The sequence below is a fragment of the Manihot esculenta genome, chromosome 17 (genome assembly GCF_001659605.2).
Source record: "Manihot esculenta cultivar AM560-2 chromosome 17, M.esculenta_v8, whole genome shotgun sequence".
Classification (NCBI taxonomy): domain Eukaryota; kingdom Viridiplantae; phylum Streptophyta; class Magnoliopsida; order Malpighiales; family Euphorbiaceae; genus Manihot; species Manihot esculenta.
Window position 1 is genome coordinate 24,028,929 of NC_035177.2, and position 27,075 is coordinate 24,056,003.

Below are 27,075 nucleotides of genomic sequence, written 5' to 3' on the forward strand. Positions count from 1 at the left end.
ATCATCAGCTCCTAACTCATTGGTTATCATCTTAACCGTTCTGAGGTACTCAAATGGATCATCTCCCGTATTGAATTTGGGAGCATCCAATTTCAGATACTCTGTCATTTTCACTTTACTTCCTCCAGTTGAGCTAGGTTGAGGTGCTTGGACAACAGGGGCTACTGGTTCTGGTTTTGATGGTGGAGGTGCTGAACTTGGATCTGGGTATGCTGAACTGGGATGGAAAGGTGTGGGTGGATACATGGGATATGGTGGGTAAAAAGGAGGATAAGGCATATAAGGCATGTAGGTAGGATATGGGGCAAAGTTAGAGTAATCCGACATACCCCCCATCGGATACCCCGGGCCCTGAGGAAAAGGTGGATAACCAAACCCCGAGGCCTGAGCGCCTCCCTGAGACTCTCCCATGCCCTCTTCCGATCTGTCCATACCCATGCTTTCCTCTCTGCCCTGATCCACATCCATGGCCTCCCTCACTTCGTCTGACCTACCTCCTCTATCTGTTCCTCTTCTGCTCTCGTCAAAAGACCTTCTAGGGTCCCTTGACGTACCCTCCCTGCTTGATCTCTAAGATATCGCCCTTGGCAACGCAGGAGGACGAGCATCTGAACCCTCATTCATTGGTGGGACTCCAGTCAATCGTACAAAGCGACAAGTTCCTCTCATCTTAACTTACTGGAAAACAACACATAACAACATACATCAGCATACATCACATATCAACAATGCACATGCATACATCATGGCATTTCACATCAGCATATAGACAGGACTCAACATCCTATCCTAGTGGACATGATTTCCTATTGTGCTTGACCTACTAAACCCTCTATGAGCCCGACACTCTATCTATAGGTCCGACCATATGAACCTAGGGCTCTGATACCAATCTGTAACGACCCAAAAATTGGACCGCTACCGGCGCTAGGATCCAGGTTGACTTAAGGTCGCCGGGACCCGTAGCAAGCCTGCTATACTCTCTGTGTACCTGTAAAATCCCATACATGATCGACAATTTCTGTAACAACATAAAACTATTCTCTGTACCAAGGCTCAACCTATACATGCACTAACTCTGTACTATAGAACCCCTTACTAGAGCTTGCTCTAGACGGGTTAAAACTCATACAATGTTAAGCCTGGTGATCATACTCATAAAACATTTCAATAACATATTTACATAAACAGACCATGCATAAAAAAAAGGGATTTACAATACAACTAGGTCAAGCATAATACTAAACTCTATACAATACTAATACATCTCTTTACAATAGTACATGTCCACACTATGCTATGAATAAACTCTTTACTCTTCCTGTACTCTGCTGAACTTCCCCTAACCTCTGATCCTGCAAGACTGGGAGTAAGGAGAGGGATGAGCTATACTAGCCCAGTGAGTAGAAATAATAAAATCATGTTAATAAACATGCTCACATGAAATGCATCACATCACAAGTAAATCACCCATCTCAGACGGACTGATTCAAAAATCCCTCAACTGTGCCCGGCCCGCGAAGGAGCTCCTCAGGACTTTATTACGCACCCTAGGGTGCCCTGTGCCCAGCCCTCTTAGGGCTCCTCAGGACTTTACTACGAGGGCTAATGAATCCACTATGTCCGATCCGTACAAGCACTGAATAATGCAATGAGTCATATTAGTGTAGTCTAGTGCACTCAACCTATTACATATCATGATGCATGGAACATGCTAAAAGCATTTCATTTCTCAATTTAAAACATTAAGGTTAGTTCCACTCACTTCTGGCTGACTCTGAACTGACTCTGAATACTCTGAAGCAGTGCTCACTGCTGCTCTCTTCGGTTCCTCTAGTCTGTTCCTACACAGGTGGACGCAAATAAGGGACCAAACTAGCTCAAGAACAACTCTAAAAAACTCCCCAAAAAATTCCCTAAAATATCCTAAAACAATCACATAAATCATGCAAAAGAGGGCTGGACAGGGCACTTTCGGCGGCAGGTTCGGCGGCCGAAAGTCCCTTCCAGAGCCGAAACTCAAGCACTTTCGGCGGCACTTCGGCTGCCGAAAGTCCTCTCCAGAGACGAAAGTCCCTAACCTTCGGCGGCCGAAACCCCCCCCAAAGCCGAAATGTAACGACCCGAAAATCGGACCGCTACCGACTCTAGGATCCAGATCGGCTTAAGGCCGCCGAGACCCGTAGCAAGCCTGACATGCAACCTGTAAACCTGTTTAATCCCATACATGATCAACAATCATACATAAAAATTAAAACTTTTCTTTCATTCATTCTCTCATACACCAACTCAACCTGTGCATGCACTGAACATGAACATAACTATAAACATTGACCCCTCTGTGGGACCTCATCAATGCCCCCAATGGGTGGCATAACATGTGTTGAGTTGGTTAAACATAATCATCAATAAACATTAAGATCATGTATCAACAAGGGATTACAATAAACTATGGTCAAGCACACTTCTAAACCTCAATATCATTATACATAACATGACTATTCAAACTTTACATCATTATACAATTTATCATGTCCACTTTCTATCTATTACAAATATATGACTTTACTCTTCTTGACTTCTCTGTCTAGCCCGTACCTGCAATCCTGGGGGATTAGGGAAAAGGGGTGAGCTACTAGAGCCCAGTGAGCAGAATAATAGAAAACAACATTTAAATCTCATGCCATCATGTAATGCAACACATCACAACAAATCACATCTCGGATGGTATTGTCACCAATAGTCCTCTACATTCCAAAGTGCCGGGACGTAGAATAGGTACAACCGGTCTTTCTCTTAACATAACATATCATGCATACCAATGTGCCAGGGACGTAGAATGGGTACAACCTGGACTTCAATACCATATCATGCCGTAGCATCATCATACCATATGAGGACTAAAGGATCATTCAATAACCAATCCACATCAACATCATAAATGCAATGCAACATATTCGTGGGTTCTAATGCAAACAACCTAATTCATCACATGGCATTCATGATGCATGAACATGCTCAACTGTATAATTCATTTGCTTTAAAACATAAAGGTTTATTCTACTCACCTCTGGCTGAAGCTCTACTGACTCAGAAGCAGCTGAACTCACTGCTGGGGTCCTCGGTTCCTCGGGTCCGAACCTACACAGGTGGACTCAAATGAGGGACCAAACAACTAGAACATAACTCTAAAAACATCCCCCAAAAACCCCCTAAAACACCTCAAAACAATCATGCAAAAACATGCAAAGGAAGGCTGGACAGGGCACTTTCGGCGGCAGGTTCGGCGGCCGAAAGTCCCTCCAGAGCCGAAAGTCAGGCAGGTTCGGCGGCACCTTCGGCGGCCGAAACTCCCAGACAGAGGCAAAACTCATGCATGTTCGGCGGCACTTTCGGCGGCCGAAACTCCCAGACAAAGGCGAAAGTCCTCTTTCGGGGGCAAGCTTCGGCAGCCGAATGCTGCCTCCACAAGAGGGTTCGGTGGCCGAAAGTTCCTTCGGCTGCCGAACCTGGTTTCTCCCAGAATGGCAGAAACTCAGCTCTTCTATGCATATTTGCCTCCAAAACTTCCAACATGCATATAACTCATTCAAATCAAGAAAATATACATACATTGGCTCCTAGGGGCTTCAAACTAACTTAAACCCCAACTACAACACACAACAACAACACATTGCTCATAAACACAACATAAACTCAAAACCTAACTATGAGCTAAACATGCATTCTACCCCATAGATCTTGCATAAAACTTACTTTAAACATGAAATGAGCTTAAGATCGGCTCTTACCTCTTGAAGATCGAGAGAGAGACGTCCTAAACTCGGAGGTGGGAGATTTTTGAGTTCTTGAACCTCAAAGCTCCAAAACTTGCTTTAAACTCGAAAATCTTCAAAACAAAGCAAAAACTTGTGAAAATCTTGAAAGATTTGAAGGAAAAACTCAAGAGAGCTCACCTTGGCCGACAATGGGGAGAAAAACTCGCCCGTTTTCGGCTAAGGGACCCTTTTATAGTGGCTGGCCAGGCCACGTTCGGGGGCCGAACGTGCCTCCGCATGCATGCCATGTTCGGCGGCCGAACTTGAGGTTCGGCGGCCGAACTTGAGGTTCGGCGGCCGAACCTGGACTTTCCTCAACCTATGCCTTCGGGGGCCTAAGGCATACCCGCAATGCCTGCATGTTCGGCGGCCGAACCTGGGTTTTCCTCCAAGGTTGTTTTCATTCGAAAATTTATTTCCTCTTTACTTAAAACCATGAAAAACATTAAAACATTTTATGAAAACATGTTTCTACCCTACTAGAGGCTTCCGACATTCGAGATTCCACCGGATGGTAGGAATTCCGATACCGGAGTCTAGCCGGGTATTACATTCTCCCCCCCTTAAGAACATTCGTCCCCGAATGTTCCTCAACTAGCACATGCAAGGTACACAACATAACATACACATAAAGCACATGAAACATATAAGAAACTAACCTTAGAAAAGATAAGGGTATTGCTGGAGTATGGACTCCCGTGTCTCCCAAGTGCACTCTTCCATATTGTGGTGGTTCCACAGGACTTTCACCATCGGGATTTCCTTGTTCCTTAGCTTTCTGATCTGGGTGTCTATGATCCGTACTGGCTGCTCAACATAGGTGAGATCCTCTTGGATCTCCACATCAGGCTCACTAAGAACCTTGCTCGGATCTGACACAAACTTCCTCAACATTGAAACATGGAAAACCGGATGGATTCTTGCCATTGAAGCAGGCAAATCTAGCTTGTACGACACATTCCCAATCTTCTGCAAGATTTCAAAGGGTCCGATGTATCGTGGGGCTAGTTTACCTTTCTTCCCAAAGCGAACCACTCCTTTCATTGGAGACACCTTGAGCAATACCAGATCCCCCTCCTGAAACTCTACTTGCCGTCTGCGGATGTCTGCATAACTCTTCTGTCTGCTTGCAGCAGTCTTAATCCTCTCTCTGATTATGGGTACCACCCTGCTGGTGATCTCTACTATCTCAGGCCCTGCCAAGGCCTTTTCTCCAACTTTCTCCCAGCAAACAGGTGACCTGCACTTCCTCCCATATAAAGCTTCATATGGAGCCATCCCGATGCTAGCATGATGGCTGTTATTGTAGGCAAACTCCACCAAAGGTAGATGTTGCCTCCAAGAATCGCCAAAGTCCAGCACACACATTCTAAGCATATCCTCTATGGTCTGGATGGTCCTTTCTGATTGTCCGTCCGTCTGGGGGTGGAAGGCAGTACTGAAATCCAACCTGGTACCCTTGGCATTCTGCAGACTCTGCCAAAACCTGGAGGTGAACTGGGGCCCTCTATCAGACACTATTGAAACAGGAACCCCATGCAGCCTGACGATTTCATCCACATATACCTGCGCCAACTTGTCCACAGAGTAGCCACTCTTGACAGGGATGAAGTGAGCAGATTTGGTGAGTCTGTCCACAATCACCCATATGGAGTCCAATCTGTTGGACATCGCCGGTAACCCCACTACGAAGTCCATAGCTATATTCTCCCATTTCCACTCTGGAATAGGTAGCGGGTTAAGCATTTCAGCCGGCTTCTGATGTTCCAGCTTCACCCTCTGACACACTTTGCAGGCTGACACAAACTGTGCCACTTCTTTCTTCATTGCTGGCCACCAATAAACTTTCTTTAGATCTTGATACATCTTGGTGGCTCCGGGGTGAACGATGTATCTTGCATTATGAGCCTCCCTCCTAATGTCTCCTTTTAGCCCTATGTCATCTGGTACACACAATCGACTCCCATAGCGGAGGGTCCCCTTACTGTCAAATCTGAACTCACTGTCTTTGCCTGACTGAATAGTCTTGGCAATCTTCACTAACTCTGGGTCCTCATGCTGTTTCTGAGCCACTTGCTCCAGAAACACAGGTGTCACTCTCATCTGGGCCACTAAAGCACCTGTACCAGATAACTCCAACTGTAGACCTTCATCAATGAGCTTGTAAAACTCCTTCACCACTGGTCTCCTCTCTGCCGTGATGTGGGATAGACTGCCTAGTGACTTTCGGCTTAGGGCGTCTGCCACGACATTCGCCTTACCCGGATGATACTGAATCTTGCAATCATAGTCACTCAGCAGCTCTACCCATCTCCTCTGTCTCAAATTCAAATCTCTTTGACTCAGGATGTACTGCAGGCTCTTATGATCTGTAAAGATCTCACATTTTACCCCATAGAGGTAGTGCCTCCACATCTTGAGTGCAAAGATTACTACTGCCATCTCAAGGTCATGTGTGGGGTAATTCAACTCATGCTTCTTTAGCTGCCTAGAAGCATAAGCAATCACCCTCTCATTCTGCATTAGTACACAACCCAGTCCCACACGGGACGCATCACAAAAGACTGTAAAGTCCTCATCACTAGATGGCAGAGCTAACACTGGTGCTGAAGTCAACCTCTTCTTAAGCTCTTCAAAACTCTCTTCGCACTGGTCGGTCCACACAAACTTCTGATTCTTCCTGGTCAACCTGGTCAGAGGAGCTGCTATTTTTGAGAAGTCCTGAACGAACCTCCTGTAGTAACTTGCCAAACCCAAGAAACTCCTGATCTCTGTCACTGAAGTGGGTCTAGGCCAGTTAGCCACAGCTTCTACCTTCTTGGGGTCTACCTCTATCCCGTTCTCTGACACTACATGCCCCAAGAATGAAATGCTCCTCAGCCAGAACTCACACTTGGAGAACTTGGCATACAAGCCATGTTCCCTCAAGGTCTGCAGAACCAACCTCAGATGATGGGCATGCTCCTCTGCATTCCTGGAATACACTAAGATATCATCTATGAAGACAATAACAAAGTGATCCAGATATTGGCTAAACACTCTGTTCATGAGATCCATGAATGCTGCAGGGGCGTTGGTTAACCCGAACGGCATTACCAGGAACTCAAAATGCCCATATCTGGTCCTGAAAGCTGTCTTTGGCACATCTTCTTCCCTTATCCTTAGCTGATGGTACCCCGATCTCAGATCTATTTTGGAGAAACAACCTGCTCCGGCTAGCTGGTCGAATAGATCATCGATCCTAGGCAACGGGTACTTATTCTTGGTAGTGACTTTGTTCAACTGCCTGTAGTCGATACAAAGCCTAAGGGATCCATCCTTCTTTCTCACAAACAAAACTGGTGCACCCCAAGGTGAGGTGCTTGGTCAGATGAAGCCCTTTTCTACCAGCTCTTGCAACTGTTCCTTCAATTCTTTCAATTCGGCTGGAGCCATCCTGTAGGGAGGGATAGAGATCGGTCGGGTTCCAGGCATCAGTTCTATCTCAAACTCTATCTCCCTAGCAGGTGGTAAACCTGGCAGCTCGTCTGGGAAGACGTCTAGAAACTCTCTAACCACTGGCACCAAGGCGGGCTCTCTAACCTGACTGCTAAGCTCTCTCACATGAGCCAAATACCCCTGACATCCCTTCCTAAGCAACCTACGAGCCTGAAGAGCTGATATCAGACCTCTAGGTGTACCCCTCCTGTCTCCCCTGAAGACAACCTCTGACCCATCCTGACCTCTGAACCTGACTACCTTGTCCCTGCAGTCCAAGGTAGCACCATGGGTAGATAACCAGTCCATCCCTAGAATGACGTCAAAATCTGTCAAGTCTAGAACCACAAGGTCGGCGGAAAGGCATCTCCCCTCAACAAAGACTGGACTGCACTGGCAGACTGACTCTGCCACTGATGGTCACACTTGGGTCCACTGACCCAGAGAGGACACTCTAACTCAGAGATCATCAACCCCAACCTCTGGACGGCTCTCGGAGCAATAAAAGAATGAGATGCACCAGGGTCCATCAAGGCATACACATCTGAACAACCAATGACTAAGTTACCTGCCACCACGGTGTTAGATGCATCTGCCTCCTGTTGAGTCATTGTGAAGATCCGTGCTGGAGCTGATGGACCTTCACCTCTGAAACCCGCTGAAGAAGAGGCTGACCCTCTCCCTCTGCCTCTGCCACTGGCCTGAGTCGTGGCTGGAGCTGCTGGCTGCGCTACACTACCTGAAGCCGTCTGCTGAGACTGTGCTCCAAAAGCTGCCCTAGGACACTCCCGAGCCATGTGTCCCTCTTGCCCGCACCTGAAGCAGGCTGCTGTCCCAGCCCAGCAAACTCCCCTGTGTGGCCTACCACACTTTGCACAAACTGCGTTATCCGCACCAGAGCTCGAGCCACTCCCTAGTCCCAGACTAGACTTGACTTTGTTCCAAAATTTGTTCTTCTTGGGCTTTCTAGTGGTGTTACTCCACTTTTTGCTACCTGAAGCTGCTGCATTAAAAGAAGAAGAGCTTGGGGTCTTTGAACCAGAAGGCTGTGCCACTGACTGCTTAACTGTCCCCTGAACGATGGCACTGGCCTCCATTTTCCGGGCCATATCCACTATGGCATGGAAGCTCTCCCTATCTGCTGACTGGATCAAGGAGGAATATCTGGAGTGGAGTTTCATGATATACCTCATTGACCTTTTCTGGTCTGAGTCAAGGTTTTGCCCTGCAAATGGCAACAGCCCCAAGAATCTGTCTGTGAACTCCTCTACACCCATCTCATCAGTCTGCCTCAACTGCTCAAACTCTATCATCTTCAGCTCCCTTGAACTATCTGGGAAAGCCCATCCTGCAAACTCGTTTGCAAACTCCTCCCATGACATGCTGTCTACTTTCGGGTTCACATAATTCTTGAACCACTCTCGTGCCTTCTTGCACTTAAGAGTGAACCCAGCCATCTGAATGGCTCTACTGTCATCAGCCCCAATCTCATCTGTGATCACCTTAACCCTTTCAAGATACACAAATGGGTCATCCCCTTTTTCATACTGAGGAGCACCCAGTTTCATGTAGTCGGTCATCTTGACCTTGCTCCCACTGGCTGAGCTAGGTCTAGGAGGTTGAGTAACTGGGGTTGCTGGTTCTGTAGGTGGTGGAGGTGGTGCAACATTTTCTGAGGTAGGGTTTGCTGGATTTGGATAGTAAGGTGGGGGTGGATACATTGGGTATTGTGAATATGGTGGGTAGTAGGGTGGGTATGGCATCTGTGTGGGATAAGGGGTGAAACTAGGGTAATCCGATGTACCTCCCATCGAATACCCGGGATTTTGTGAGAAGTGTGGGTAGTGGGGTGGCTGAACAAATCCCGAGGCCTGAGTGCCTCCTTGGGACTCTCCCATTCCCTCTTCTGACATGCTAACTCCCAAACTGCCATCCCTCCTCTGCTCTACATCCATATCATCCCTCATGTCTTCTGACATTCCTCCCTGAACTGTTCCCCTGACTGATCTGCTTCTACCCAAATCCAGAGACCTTTTAGGGTCTCTTACTGCTCTTTCTCTATTAGACCTACTAGACATTGCCCTAGGCAATGTAGGAGGACGGGCGCTCGTGCCCTCATCCTCAGGTGGTACTCCAGTCAATCTTGCTGATCGACGAGTTCCCTTCATCCTATTTTCTGAAAGGCAGCACATAACAAGCAAACATTAGCATCATATGGTTCATGTGGGCACACATGAACCTTCATCACATACATCACATATCATTAATGCACATGCATATAATCATGGCATTTCACATCATCATGCAAGACAGGACTCCATATCCTATCCTAGTGGACATGATCTTTCCTATTGTGCTTGACCTTCTATAACATCTATAAGCCCAACACTCTAGGTCCAACCATATGAACCTAGGGCTCTGATACCATTCTGTAACGACCCGAAAATCGGACCGCTACCGGCGCTAGGATCCAGATCGGCTTAAGGCCGCCGGGACCCGTAGCAAGCCTGACATGCAACCTGTAAACCTGTTTAATCCCATACATGATCAACAATCATACATAAAAATTAAAACTTTTCTTTCATTCATTCTCTCATACACCAACTCAACCTGTGCATGCACTGAACATGAACATAACTATAAACATTGACCCCTCTGTGGGACCTCATCAATGCCCCCAATGGGTGGCATAACATGTGTTGAGTTGGTTAAACATAATCACCAATAAACATTAAGATCATGTATCAACAAGGGATTACAATAAACTATGGTCAAGCACACTTCTAAACCTCAATATCATTATACATAACATGACTATTCAAACTTTACATCATTATACAATTTATCATGTCCACTTTCTATCTATTACAAATATATGACTTTACTCTTCTTGACTTCTCTGTCTAGCCCGTACCTGCAATCCTGGGGGATTAGGGAAAAGGGGTGAGCTACTAGAGCCCAGTGAGCAGAATAATAGAAAACAACATTTAAATCTCATGCCATCATGTAATGCAACACATCACAACAAATCACATCTCGGATGGTATTGTCACCAATAGTCCTCTACATTCCAAAGTGCCGGGACGTAGAATAGGTACAACCGGTCTTTCTCTTAACATAACATATCATGCATACCAATGTGCCAGGGACGTAGAATGGGTACAACCTGGACTTCAATACCATATCATGCCGTAGCATCATCATACCATATGAGGACTAAAGGATCATTCAATAACCAATCCACATCAACATCATAAATGCAATGCAACATATTCGTGGGTTCTAATGCAAACAACCTAATTCATCACATGGCATTCATGATGCATGAACATGCTCAACTGTATAATTCATTTGCTTTAAAACATAAAGGTTTATTCTACTCACCTCTGGCTGAAGCTCTACTGACTCAGAAGCAGCTGAACTCACTACTGGGGTCCTCGGTTCCTCGGGTCCGAACCTACACAGGTGGACTCAAATGAGGGACCAAACAACTAGAACATAACTCTAAAAACATCCCCCAAAAACCCCCTAAAACACCTCAAAATAATCATGCAAAAACATGCAAATGAAGGCTGGACAGGGCACTTTCGGTGGCAGGTTCGGCAGCCGAAAGTCCCTCCAGAGCCGAAAGTCAGGCAGGTTCGGCGTCACCTTCGGCGGCCGAAACTCCCAGACAGAGGCGAAACTCATGCATGTTCGATGGCACTTTCGGCGGCCGAAACTCCCAGATAGAGGCGAAAGTCCTCTTTCGGGGGCAAGCTTCGGCAGCCGAATGCTGCCTCCACAAGAGGGTTCGGTGGCCGAAAGTTCCTTCGGCTGCCGAACCTGGTTTCTCCCAGAATGGCAGAAACTCAGCTCTTCTATGCATATTTGCCTCCAAAACTTCCAACATGCATATAACTCATTCAAATCAAGCAAATATACATACATTGGCTCCTAGGGTCTTCAAACTAACTTAAACCCCAACTACAACACACAACAACAACACATTGCTCATAAACACAACATAAACTCAAAACCTAACTATGAGCTAAACATGCATTTTACCCCATAGATCTTGCATAAAACTTACTTTAAACATGAAATGAGCTTAAAATCGGCTCTTACCTCTTGAAGATCGAGAGAGAGACGTCCTAAACTCGGAGGTGGGAGATTTTTGAGTTTTTGAACCTCAAAACTCCAAAACTTGCTTTAAACTCGAAAATCTTCAAAACAAAGCAAAAACTTGTGAAAATCTTGAAAGATTTGAAGGAAAAACTCAAGGATTGGTGAGGAACGGCGGAGAGCTCACCTTGGCCGACAATGGGGAGAAAAACTCGCCCGTTTTCGGCTAAGGGACCCTTTTATAGTGGCTGGCCAGGCCACGTTCGGTGGCCGAACGTGCCTCCGCATGCATGCCATGTTCGGCGGCCGAACTTGAGGTTCGGTGGCCGAACCTGGACTTTCCTCAACCTATGCCTTCGGGGCCTAAGGCACACCCGCAATGCCTGCATGTTCGTCGGCCGAACTTGATATTCGGCGGCCGAACCTGGGTTTTCCTCCAAGGTTGTTTTCATTCGAAAATTTATTTCCTCTTTACTTAAAACCATGAAAAACATTAAAACATTTTATGAAAACATGTTTCTACCCTACTAGAGGCTTCCGACATTCGAGATTCCACCGGACGGTAGGAATTCCGATACCGGAGTTTAGCCGGGTATTACACGAAAGTCCAAACTTTCGGGGGCAAGCTTAGGCAAGCTTAGGCAGCCGAAACCACCTCCTCAGCATGTTCGACGGCCGAAACTGGATTCTCCAGTAAGGCAGAAACTTATTCTGCTTCATGCAAAACTTACCCAACTTCACTCAACATGCAACCCAACATTCCACAACCTACATATACTCAAGTATACGCACAAAGGGGTCCAAAACTAACTTAAAACCCCAACAAACAACACAACTAAATACATAAGTATGCTTTGACCACAAATCAACCAAACCCTCAACTTACCCTAAACATGCATCTCTACCCATAAACTCCATAAAACTTTCATAAAACATGCAAAGAAGTTCAGGATCTTCACTTACCTAAACAATAAGATAAACGATCCCAACGTGGAGATATGGAGAAACTCTCCCTCAAAGTCTCCAACTTCAAAACTTTTGGTTGATTTGCTCAAAAGCTTCAAAACAACATAAAACCCATCAAAACTTTAAAAGATTTGAAGAAAACATGAAGATCACCCAAGGAAGAGCATGGTCTCACCTCTGTCTGTGAATGGAAAGAAAATCTTATCCATTCACCAACCTAGGACCTTTTATAGGTGGCTGGCCAGACCACCTTCGGCGGCCTAACGTGATTCCAAACTCATGCATGTTCGACGGCCGAACTTCACCTTCGGCGGCCAAACCTGGCATTTCTTCCTTGGTGCTTGTCTTTCAAAAACTCATTTTATTTTATACTTAAAACATTACAACTTACTTCAACACTTTAGAAAAACATAATTCTTACCCTCTAGAGGATTCCGACATCCTGGATTCCACCGGAGAGTAGAATTCTGATGCCGGACTCTAGCCGGGTATTATAAAGTTAATGCTGTTGGAGGCTTCAATGGGCAAAAAAGGTATGATCCCTATGCGAACACCTATAATCCAGGTTGGAGGGACCATCCAAATTTCAGTTATGCAAGGGGAAATCAATATCCAAGCTATCAGCAGAGGAATCTCACTCAAGCTGCACCTCAAAACTCCAATGCACCTCTTGAAGAGATTGTAAAAACTTTAGCAAATACTGTGCAAAATCTTGAGAAACAAGTGAGCCAAATGGTCACTTCAATGAGCAAATTTGAGTCTCAAGGGAAGCTACCCTCCCAAACTGAGATAAATCCAAGGCAAAATACTAGTGCCATCACATTGAGGAGTGGAAAGGAGTTACAAGACAGTAGGGCTGAAAAATTGCAAAAACAGGCCATGGAGGAAAATATGCTAGAAAGTGATCAGGGCAGGTGATCTGCCCAAATCACTGACCCAATCGCTAGGCAGACTGAGCTGCCCAGCAGTGATATGGCCAAATCGCCAGACAAGGCAGAATCCGATCTGTCCAAATCAACAGATCAGGCAGAATCCAGTCAAAGGCAGAAACAGCCACCAGTAGAGAAATTCAAGGTACCTCCTCCCTTCCCCAAAAGATTTGCAAGGTCTCAAAAAGAAAAAGAGGAAAAAGAGATATTAGAGACACTTCACAAGGTAGAAATCAACATTTCCCTACTTGATGCTGTCAAGCAAATTCCAAGGTATGCCAAATTTCTCAAGGAACTATGCACCAATCGAAGGAAACTAGCTGAACGTGAGAAGGTAAGTGTGGGGGAGTGTGTCTCAGCTGTCATTCAAAGAAAACTCCCAACCAAATGCAAGGATAGAGGAATGTTTGCTGTTTCATGTAAGATAGGCAATGTGGGGATAAAAAAAAATGTGTGTGACCTAGGAGCTTCAATTAATGTCATGCCTCTTTCTATCTTTAACTTGTTAAATGCAGGTACACTCAAGGGCACCAGCATTGTGATCCAATTGGCTGACCGATTAGTTGTCTACCCCAAGGGAGTGCTTGAAGATGTGTTGGTGCAAGTGGACCAATTAGTCTTCCCAGCAGATTTTTATGTAATAGACATGGAGGAAGAAAAGAGCAACACCACCTCTGACATCTTACTTGGAAGACCATTCTTGAGCACAGCTAGAACAAAAATTGATGTGCATGATGGCACATTAACCATGGAGTTTGAAGGGGAAGTTATCAAGTTTAATGTTTATGATGCCATGAAATTCCCCAATGATGTTTCTCCTGTTTATGGCCTTGATATTATTGATGATTTGAGTCAAGAAATTTTTGATTTGGATCAAGAAAACTTACTCTATGATGGTTTTTGCAGGAAAGAAGAAGTGGACAGCAGCAGTGCCATGACAGAAGCAGTGAAGACAGCAGACTGCTGTACATTGTTGGTGGCGGGTGATCTGCCCAAATCACCTAGACAAGCAGAATCTGATTTGGTCTAATCACTGGAGCAGACGGACAAGGCCAGGCGAGACTTGACTACATCACCAGAATCAGTAACAGATGACTTGCCCAAATTACTGCCAGACATGACAGAAGGTGATTTGGCCAGACCACCCAGACAGACAGCAGGCAATCTGCCCAAATCAGTCAACCAGCAACAATCTGCAGATAAGACAACAAATGCACCAGATCTGAAGCCCTTACCAGAACACCTCAAATATGTCTACTTGGGAGCTGGAAATACACTTCCAGTTATAATTTCCAACCAGCTCAGCCCATAAGAAGAAGAAAAGCTCCTAGAGGTGTTGAGAAAACACAAGAAGGCAATTGGGTGGACTTTGGAGGACATCAAAGGCATATCACCCTCAACATGCATGCATCGGATACTTATGGAGGATGAGTGCAAACCTGTTCGTGAGGCTCAAAGAAGGCTGAACCCACCAATGATGGAGGTTGTGAAGAAAGAAATTGTGAAACTCTTAGACACTGGAGTCATCTACCCCATCTCTGATAGTAAATGGGTGAGTCCCATCCATGTTGTACCAAAGAAGACTAGGATTACCATTGTCCCTAATTCTGAAGGAGAGCTAGTACCCACTCGTGTGCAAAATGGGTGGAGAGTTTGCATGGATTACAGGAAGATCAACACAGCCACAAGGAAGGACCACTTTCCTTTGCCCTTCATGGATCAAATGCTTGAGAGACTTGCTGGAAAGAGCCATTACTGCCTCCTTGATGGATATTCGGGATTCTACCAAATTCCCGTTGCACTTGAAGATCAAGAGAAGACTACCTTCACATGCCCATTTGGCACCTTCGCATTTAGGAGGATGCCCTTCGGTCTTTGCAATGCACCAGCCACCTTCCAAAGGTGCGTGATGAGCATTTTTTCTGACTATGTGGAGAAGATTATTGAAGTCTTCATGGACGACTTCACGGTGTATGGCAACTCATTCAATGAATGCCTAGCTAACTTAGAGAAAATACTTCAAAGGTGTTTGGAGTCAAATCTAGTTCTCAACTATGAGAAATGCCACTTCATGGTCAGCCATGGTTTAATCTTAGGCCATATTGTTTCAGCAAAAGGGATTGAGGTGGACAAAGCTAAAATTGACACCATAAAAAATCTGCCCTATCCAACCAGCATTAGGGAGATTAGATCTTTCCTTGGGCATGCTGGTTTTTATAGGAGGTTTATTAAAGATTTCTCCAAAATAACCCAGCCTTTATGCAGATTATTAGAGCAGGATGTGCCATTCGAGTTTGATGATAGCTGCAAAACAGCTTTTGATTTGGTCAAATCACTGCTGGTTACTGCCCCAGTCATCCAGCCACCTGATTGGACTCTTCCATTTGAGATCATGTGTGACGCCAGCAATTTTGCTGTGGGTGCAGTGTTGGGACAGCGAAAAGGTAACTCTCCTCATGTCATACACTATGCCTCACGCACCCATGATGCTGCACAATGCAATTATTCAACCACAGAAAAGGAGTTGCTGGCTGTTGTGTTTGCATTGGAGAAATTCCGATCCTATCTACTTGGGACAAAGGTGATTATTTATTCAGATCATACTGCTCTAAGATATTTAATCAAGAAAAAGGAGTCCAAACCAAGGCTGGTACGATGGATATTGTTGTTGCAAGAGTTTGACTTGGAGATCCGTGACAAGAAGGGAAAAGAGAACCTTGTAGCTGATCACCTCAGCAGAATTCTGACCGAGATGGAGACATGCCCCATCAATGAAAAATTCCCTGATGAGCACCTCTTTGTTGTCCAAGAGGAGGAACCATGGTATGCTGATATAGTAAATTACCTTGCTACAGGTGATTTACCTACTGATTTGCCCAAACACATGAGAGACAAGATCAAGAAAGATGCAAGATATTATGTGTGGGATGGGCCTTACCTATGGAAGTATTGTGCAGACCAAGTTATAAGGAGATGCATCTCGGAGCAAGAAACACATTATGTCCTAGCCTTCTGCCACTCATATGGCTGTGGAGGACACTTTGGGCCACGCAAGACAGCCTTGAAGATACTTGAAAGTGGGTTATTTTGGCCTAACATATTTAGAGATTCTTATTTATTTTGTAGGTTATGTGCAAGATGCCAACAAACGGGAAACCTTGGCAACCGAAGTGAAATGCCACAAGCACCCATCATAGTGTGTGAAAACTTTGATATTTGGGGCATTGACTTCATAGGACCATTCCCACCTTCCTTTGGCAACACCTACATACTTCTAGCCGTGGACTATGTGTCCAAGTGGATTGAGGCCAAGGCAACAAGGGTTGATGATGCAAAAACAGTTTGTGACTTTGTGAAATCCCATATATTCTCAAGATTCGGTCTGCCCAAGGCCATTATCAGTGACCGAGGCACCCATTTTTGCAACAAGGTAGTAGAAACTCTCCTCAAGAAACACCATGTCATCCATAGAACCTCTATTGCTTATCATCCTCAAACAAATGGGCTAGCCGAAGTATCAAATAGGGAGATCAAGTCAATCTTGGAGAAAACAGTCTGCCCAAATCGCAAGGATTGGAGTGTGCGCCTCAATGATGCCTTATGGGCATATAGGACAGCCTATAAAACTCCAATTGGAATGTCTCCATATAGGCTGATTTATGGGAAAGCTTGCCATCTGCCCGTAGAGCTTGAACACAAAGCCTATTGGGCTGTCAAAAGGTGTAATCTTGATGAAAAAGAAGTTGGAGTCCATAGAAAATTACAACTTCAAGAGCTTGAGGAGATCCAGCGTGATGCATATGAAGCTTCATGGAATTACAAAGCTAAAACCAAAGCCTTCCATGACAAAAATATCTCCAGAAAACACTTCCAGGTTGGTGATAAGGTTTTGCTTTTTGATTCAAGGTTCAAATTATTCCCTAGGAAGCTTCGTTCTAGGTGGATAGGACCATTTGTGGTTGAGCATGTCTATCCACATGGGGCTGTTAACATAAGGAGTCCACAAACAAGCAAAGTTTTCAAAGTTAATGGATATCGTTTGAAGATATTCTATGAAGGATTTACTGTTCATCTTGTGGAAGAGATCTCCTTGGATCCCCCTTCTCTAGACTGCTGATCAACTCGAGGAAGTCCAGCCCAAGACAGAAAACAGGGCGCTACTGGGAGGCAACCCAGCTGAAGCGATCTGCCCAAATCACAGCCCAGTCTAGGGCAAATCACCTGCATGTACCATAGCCACAAGTAATTGGGGCAAGTGATCTACCCAAATCAACAGGCCAATTCGACAGGGTTCACCTCAGTAAGAACAAGATCAATCCAGGCAGTTGCACCAAAGAAGTGATTTGCCCAGGTAATTTGACCACATCACCAGGCCAAATCAACAAATCTGCCTACCAACAGAAAAAGGCGTGAACAGTACCAGTCAAGCAACAACAAGGAAGAAAGTGATTTGGCCAAGTGATTTGCCCAAATCACTGATCAAATCACTCTGTCAAGAAATCAGAGACTCAGCATTTAATGATCAGGGCAGTTCAACTACCCCAAATCACTTTAAATAATTTTTATTTTATTTTCTTCCTTTTCACGCTATCTCTTTATGTTTCATCATCTCCTTCTCTTTCAAGTCTTCCCCCACCGACGACCACCGGCGACAGCAAAGCACCATGGCCAGAAGCAAGATGAAAGTCACCGGTGGCCCTAGAATGTGGAGGCGACGCGGGATGCCTAGGCCCATCCGCATTCCAACTGACAGCGATGAAGAAGCAATGGAAAACCCACCACCAGTCCCCAACGACGCCGACACTGAAGCGGCTGACGAAGCAAGAAACACCGCTAGTCCAGCAACCCAGACCTATCGCCGTCAAACTAGGGCGTCATTGATTGCACCACCACCTTCCTCACCATCCGTCGCGACAGACACCCAAGAAGGCAAAATGCCTGAAGAAACCACGCCGTCCACCAGTCATGGCCAGAAATGGCCAAGAACACCATCACCACCACCATCACCAAGCCCGAAGCGACAACAAGAGACACCCAGTGCCACAACTCCCGTAAGCCAAGAAGAAGGCGAATTGCCCAGCGATCTGCCCAAACCAACCCACCCTGATCACATCACTCAGACCCTGACGTTCAACAAGGCGTCCGAAAGGGCCAGGCTAGACAGAGTTTCCTCTACACCCTACCACCCAGGTAAGTACATTCACCTTGGCACTCTTCAAGAACTGAGACTCCAACGCCAGGTACGTAACTTCATCTTTACTATTGGTTGGGACAAATTCTTCTTCCTCCACCTTCCATCCTTCACTGAGCTCACTCATGAGTTCTTCACCACTTTCTATTTTGATAGACCAGCCATGCACAACCTACACACACCTAACATCATTGGATTCAGGCTATTGGGACAGCGATTTCGCTTGTCCCTACAAGAGTTTGGCATTGCCATGGGCTGTGAATGCCCTGACTCCACCTGGGATTTTTCTGCAGAATTCAATCCCAGCACTGCCTATCTGGAATTATGTGATAACCCCCCTGATTCTTACTTGCCTACCAGGTCCAAGGACCTGTACCTCAAAGACCCAAGCTTGAAATACATTCACAGGTTTCTGGCCTACACATTTTCTAGGAGGAAGGATGCACCCAACATCCTGACCAGAACAGAGCTATACATACTGTGGTGCATGCACCACCACCAGAAACTACAGTTTGGTTATTGGGTTGCAACCCAAATATCCAGCATTATCCAGTACCACTGCCCCCTGATCCTTGGGCACTTGATCACTGCCATTGCAGTGAACCTAAAACTTTTACACCCTGCCCATACTGATCTCACCCCCACTAACAAGCCAACCCCCCTGGACCTACAATCTTTAGATGATATGGGGTTGCTTTGCAAAGTGGGGGACATTTTTTCTCTTTCACCTGCAGGACCTCTAACACCATGCCATGAGCGTGTATTCAGAAAGAAAAAGGCACAGTCTACCCCAGCAGATGGAACAGCAGGGGAAACAGAGCAGGCACCTCCAGCAAATGAACCACCTGCTGTTGCACCCCAACAGGACGCACATCAAGACCCTGAAGACGCAGCCCCAAACCAGACAGTTGAGGCTCGTCTCAGCAGAATTGAGACCATAATGCACAACATGGAGCACCTGTTGCAACTGTTAGTGAACCACTTTCTGCCTCCAGACCAGGACAGGCAGTGATTTGGCCGGGTGATTTGCCCAGATCACCCACAGGCCAGGAAGTTCCTTTCCCTTTCCTTCTTAAATTGTTTCTTAATTTTTTATATATGTTTACACATTGAGGACAATGTTTCAAGTAGGTGTGGGGGTACTGTTAGGTTATTTTTGCATTGATTTCATTATCTTTTGCTTTCTTTTTGTTTCTTTTTGCATTTTTTTTTACCCTATAACACACACCAAATTTTTTTCACACATTTTTTTCACTTTTTGCACACACACACAGAATTTTGTCTTAACTTTTGCTCTACTCAGCATAGATAACAAGGTTAAAAGAGCTACCTATCTCATGACCTCATTGATTTTCCACCCCTTTAAGCCTAAATTGAATTAATTACAGTATGCTACCTTCACTTAGGAAATTCTTTTCTTGAATTAAATCTCTAAATTTACTATGGTCAAGGGAAATAAAAACATAAACACATGCAAATAAAAAGTTGGTGTAACTCCCTATGAGCTGATTTGCCCAAACTATTATGAAAAAGAAAACGAAAATAAAAACCAGCACAAAAGCACAAATCATAAAACCCGTTCCTATGGCCAAATAAGCTATGAACAGAGCTAGTAGCCACTTGAACAAGTGATTAACTGAGTAACCGGGGGTGGGTATCACCAATATGCACCTTCGCGTAAAAAGGTTAGTGACTTTTTCAGGCAAGAATAAAAAGTGCTGCTGAATAAAATAAAATAAAATGATCAAGTAAAGGCAAGTCACTCTTAGAGGTTGCATTGAGCTTATACAAAAAGAATAAGCATGATGGAATTAAAAACCTTTCTTTTGACCATAGTAGGTGAGGGGAAACAAGGAAAAGAGAGAACAACCTTGGTGAATGTACTCCATACTGTAATACTTCAATTTGGGAGTCTAGGGGGGCTAATTAAGTGGTACTTAGGCTCAAAAGAAAAAGGGGCTTGATTGACTAAGTTGTTTGTTGCTTGAGGACAAGCAAAAAGCTAGGTGTGGGGGTATTTAATCAAGCATAAATTAGCCATATTTTTATTATCTTTATCAGTACTTATTTACATATTTTTTAGCTTAATTTATGATTTTTATCTTGTTTTTACAGAAAATGAAGAAATTGAAAAATTGGAGAAAAAGTGAAGAAAAAGCTGGAAAAGTGATTGGGTCAGAGTGATTTGGCCAAATCACTCGCAGAGACTGGCCAAATCACTTGCAGAGACAGAAAAACTGGACAGACTCACAGAAAGCGATTAAGGCAAGTGATTTGCCCAAATCACCCGCCCCAATCACAATGACAGCAGAGCGGGAAAAAAGGAAAAATCAAATTTAAAAAGAATAAAAGCTCAAATTCACTTCAAACACTGCCAGCTCATATCCAAAAGCCACAAGGATATCCTTCTACCAAGAGAATTCCATCTACAACAAAATACAAAATCCAAGGAGGAATCAAAGACTACAAAGAAGACCAAATCAAATTGAGATTTCAAAACCCTAATCAAATTGGAATTGGGATTCTCCAGCTATAAAAGGGCAGCATCCAAACCAGCAAAGGGGGCATCTGATCTTCAAAAATCTGCAGAAAATACAGCAGCTTGTCCTTTTCTTCTTTTCTTCTTTCTTTTGTGTATTTTGTCCACCATGAGTGGCTAATTTCATTCTTTCTAGCTGAAGTTGAGGAAATTTAGATTTGTGATGAATTGGGAGATTTAATACTCCATTGTTAAACTCTTATTTGCTTTCAATATTTATGCAACTTGATCTTTTCTATAATTGTTACTTTGCTTTTAGAATCAATAAGGGCCCATTGCTTTTAAATTGCTTGAGTAATAAATTGTTTGAATGATTTAAGTCCGTAATTGCTTATATTATTTGAACACAAATATAATCAGTTGCATAATCTAGACTTGACCACGCAGTTGGTAAGGATAGAATTGGGTTTCTCTAAGTCTTAATGCAGTCAACAGTTGTTCGATGCTAAATGCCCCAAGGACGTTCCTTGGCAACTTGTTGATTAGTGTTTGATTGGCGAATGTTTCCTAATCAAACTAGAACTAAGGAGGAATTTATTTGTGAGAAGCGTCTTCCACAACCAAAACTAATTTATTGATATAAAATAGGAGTCTTAGATAATCAATGATCAATTTTGAACAAATTGAAATTGACTCACACTTCAGCTAGAGTCTCTTTCCCATTGATATTCTCACTTATTTAAATTATTGCTTTCTCTTGCTTTCTAGATTTAATTCATCAAAACAAAACCCCCTTCTTTTATTTATTTGTCATTTATTTGCCTTAGTCATTATTAGAAAAATCTTTGGTGTCAATTCCCTGTGGTTCGACCCTATTGCCACTATTTGCAAGTTAATTGTTGATTGTTTAATAGGTTTATTTTTTACGGCTTCGAAAACCGCTATCAATGAGTTAAAATAAAAATCAAAGCAATTCAAGAAAGCGATAATTAAAAGAGAAATAAATCAATGTAAACAAATAACCTTTTGCTACCAGTCTTGCTTTGTGATGAGTGTCGAAACCACAAAAAATAACCTATTAAAGACCAACAAATATACATTATAAATAGAGTGAATAGGATCAAATCCGTAGGGAATTAACACTAAGAATTTCTAAATAATAACTAAGTAAATAAAATAAAAAGTAGGAGAGGGGTTGTGATGATGAGTTAAAATAAAAATCAAAGCAATTCAAGAAATCGATAATTAAAAGAGAAATAAATCAATGTAAACAAATCCTAGTTGAAGTTTGGAATCCATTTCAGTTTTGAAAACTGATTATAAAAACAAAAATACCTTTATTTATTCTAATAAATTAGTTATAGTTATGGAAGACGCTCTCCATAAGCAATCTCTCCTTAGGTTTAAATTAATTAAGAAATGTTGACTAATTAACTCTAGTCAATAAATTGCCCAAAGAATATCTTTGAGATTTTAATTTATCAACTGCCTTAAGAATTAGAGAGACCTAATTCTAACCAACAAACCAAACTGCATGGTGAGTTCAAGCTAGATCAAGTAATTTCTCAGTGGGTTACACTAATTATTACTTATTATTAAATAACTTAAGCAATTATAGACTTTAAGCATTCAAACTAACAATTTATCACTTTAAAAATATGAACAATGGGCCCTATTGATCAAATAACAAAGCAATAATAATATTAAGAACTGAAATTACATAAATATTAAAAGAATAAAAAATGAATAATTATATTTAGATCTCACAATTGATATATAAATTGAAATTTCAACCTAAATCCAACTAGAAATAAAGAGTTTAGCCACTCATAACTTAAAAGAAAATACAAAATACAAAAGGGAAAAGAGAATTGAAGATGAAGGATGGATGTTGTGGCTGTCCACAAAGATGGACTTAAATAGGTGCTCAACCCTAGTAAAGTCCTTTTGAGAATAGAAAATCTTATTTGCTTCAAATTAGAAATCCTTCTTTTAATATGTTTCCATTCAGGAGAGAACTCCTTGATTTGAGGAGGATATCGTGCTGCACTGAAGGAGGAAAAATCAAGTGGGTCCTGCAGCTTTTAATGAAGAGACCTGGTCTTTTATTTTCAAAATTGAATTATTTTCCCACTCACTGTTAGGTTTGCCTTTGATGTTGACTGTTAATTTGCCCAGTGGCTTGAGCAAATCGCTGGTCAAATATACTATCTGGAATATGGTTAACTTAGCTCCCGGTTTGAGCAATTTCTGACTTTTGTGTATCACGATCATCCGTGGGTTTGCTCAAATCGCTGATCAAGTTAATTTCAGCGCTTTTTAACACATTTTATTAAATCCACTTCTCTTTTGCTTTTTTTGCAAAATATCATTAAAAAAAATACAAATTTAGTTAGAAAAATACTCAATTCAATGCTAAGAACAATATGAAAAATGGGTTGAAATTACATTCTATCAAATACCCCCACACTTGAACCATACTTGCCCTCAAACATTCAAATAATTTCGAGCATCAGCTTCACTCTTTCATCTAGACTTGTGGATTGAAGCACAACAGTATACCAACATGCATATAAATAGTAATTCCAAGAGTCACATTGCAAACAATAATTCCAACAAAATTTTTGACGTAAATAGGAGAGCTCAAGCTATTCTCTCTTAATCACACAAATAGTCAAGTAGTATTTATGGAGTAGTCACTAGACCTTACTTTAGCCAATTTCATTATTGCTTAAAGCTGGTTCTTAAGTCTAAAAATAAAGTACCTAAGGCTTTTTTTATTTCTTATTTATGAGCACTTATTCATCTCTTGCTTATAATGTCACTACTCTTTTGATGCGAAAGTATATATTTATAATACACACCCCCGGTTACTCAATTGGTGACAATTTTAAGTAGCTATTAGCACTACTCATGGTTACTTAATCAGCAGAGTAGATTTATTTTGTGCTCTTTTTTTTTCCTTTGGTACCTTAAACACCTTATTTTTTTGACAAAAGTTCCATAAAAATTAAAAATTCATGGTTTTAGTAAATCTTAATTATACTCCACTAGTGCCTTAATCATGCAAACACACATCTTATTCAAACTCAAATATTTATGCTTTAAGATAATTATCAAAGATTATTGCAAGCAATATGAAAACCAAGACAGTCACCAACATAAATACTAACATATTGTTTATGTGTAACAGCCCGGAAACCGATACCCCTCTGTAACGGCCCGAACCGCTACCGGCGCTAGGATCCAGATCGGCTTAAGGCCGCCGGGACCCGTAGCAAGCCAAACCTACATCCTATCACCTGGTCAAATCCCATACATGATCAAAACTTTAACATAAAAACTTAAACATCTGATGTACATACCGAGCTTGACCTGTATGCGACATAACTGGAAACATAAAGAACCCCCCTACTAGAGCCCTCAAAACAACTCTAGCTGGGTCAACATAACATACATCAAGCTGGGATTACATCCAAAGAACTAGAACCTAACCTGTGCATGCATCAAACCACAACATAAGACCTCCACTAGGGTCCTCATCAAACTCTAGCGTGGTAAACAACACATGCCACAAGTTCAGTTCGAACACAACTCAACATCTAACATAACATACATCATGTATTAAAAAGGGACTAACCGAGTCTTAGGGCCAAGCACAGTACTAATCCATAAACATAACTCTACTTTACTTTACATTACATTACATTGTCTTACAATTCATTATCTCAATTTATAATACATGTCCACACTAACATACTAAGCTATTACAAAGCCACAACCTTAACTCTTGAGACTTCCCGACCTTCCTCAAACCTGCAACACTGGGGTTAGGGGAGAGGGGTGAGCTAAAAAGCCCAGTGAATAGAAACAAAGAAAACAGTTCATTAATTACATGCTTTCATGAAATGCGCCACAGCACAAACAATTCACATAACGGATTGGACATGACCACCAAAACTCCCTCTGACTGTAACATAACATGGTGCCCGGCCCTTCGGGCTCCTCAGGACTTCATTATGCCTGGCCCTTCGGGCTCCTCAGGACTTTATTATGCCCGGCCCTCAAGGGGCTCCTCAGGACTTCATTATGCACGGCCCTCAAGGGGCTCCTCAGGACTTCATTAACATAACATATCTAGGGCTATTGGGGTCGCCTTGGTCCATCCACATCAACAGTAAATAATGTAATACGTCATATTCGTGTAACTAGTGCAATCAACCTATTACATATACACATGATGCATGAACATGCTTTAGGCATTTGCTTTCTTAAAAAAAAAAAGATTAAGTTTAGTTCTACTCACCTCTGGTAGACGCTGAACTGACTCTGCAACTGCTAACACTGATGGCCTCCTCAGTCCCTCGGGTCCGATCCTACACAGGTGGACTCGAATGAGGTGCCAACACACTCTAAACAACTCATAAACAACTCCCCAAAAACCCCCTAAAACATCACTTAAACATGCATAGAAAATAACCATGAAAAGGCTGGACAGGGCACTTTCGGCGGCACCTTCGGCGGCCGAACCCTCTCTCCAGAGATGAAACTCGGGCACTTTCGGCGGCACCTTCGGCGGCCGAACCCTCTCTCCAGAGATGAAACTCGGGCACTTTCGGCGGCACCTTCGGCGGCACCTTCGGCGGCCGAAAGTCCCTTTCCAGAGACGAAAGTCAGGCACTTTCGGCGGCCGAACCTTCCTTCGGCGGCCGAAAGTCTACTTTCAAGCCAAAACTCAACTTTCGGGGGCAAGGTTAGGTGGCCAATCCATGCATCCAAAGGCAGGTTCGGCGGTCGAAACCACCTTTGGCGGCCAAACCTGAGTTCATCCAGAACTCAGCCTCTGCATACAAGCCTCCCAAACCTTCCAAACACCCCAAAGAAGCACCCAACCTTCTAAAAACATGCATAAACCCTTAACCATGCACAAAGGAGCTTAAACAAGCTTAAACTCCAACAAAGAACATCATACAGCATACATAAATAGCTTATGACCCACATAAGCCAAAACCATCAAAACCACTCAAAACCTCACTTGTTCTTTCCCAATCATGCATACACTCTCCCACATGCATAAACTAGCTTAAACCTTCAACATAACATCACATAAACATACATAAATAGGCATAAGCATACATTGGGCATAAAACCCACATAAACCTAAATATGCATATCTACCCATACTCAACCATTAAAACCTCTTAAAATCTACTTAAAACCTCATTAAACACAAAGAGAAGCAAGGATCTACACTTACCTCTTGAAGATCGAGGGGTGGTGCGATCCCTAACTCGGAGGTGTGGAGGATCCAAGCTCCAAAAGCCTCCAAGCTTCCAAAACTCCTTTTTAAGCTTCAAAACTTCAAAACAAGGATAGAAATCATGAAAAACTTGAGGAATGGGTAGAGAAAACATGAAAACGACCAAAGGAAGGCAAAGACTCACCTGAGCTCGAGAATGGGGAGAAAACTCGCCCATTTTCGATCTGAGCGCTCTTTATAGGTGGCCTGGTCAAAGACCTTCGGCAACCTAACGTGCCCCCTAAACTCATTCATGTTCGGCGGTCGAACCTTGGCTCGTTCGAACAAAGCTTTCGGAGGCCAAAAGCACTCCCGAAGCCTTTCCATGTTCGGCGGCCGAACTTCACTTTCGACGGCCGAACCTGGCAAATGCCTCTTTGGTCTTTTCTTTTCAAAACTCAATTCTTTTTCATTTAAAACCATGAAATCAGTAAAAACCTTTTAGAAAACACATTTTACCCCTCTAGAAGCCTCTGGCATCTTCAAAATTTCTAGATTCCAACGGAGATTCCGCCGGAAGGTAGGGATTCTGATGCCGGAATCTAGCTGGGTATTACATTATGATTCAATCCAAATTTCAAAAATTTGAAAAGTGAGAGGAATAATCAAATTGCAATGCTTAGCCAAAATTTCTACCAAAATGCATAAAAAAATAAAAGAAAATACATAAAAATTGAAAAACAAATGCAGAATAAAACAAGAAATAAGAAAATGCAATATATATAGTTTTCCTCCCTCACACTTGATCAACACATTGCCCTCAGCATGTGCAAAAAGCAAAAAGTGATATAAAGAGGGTTAGAATAATACTT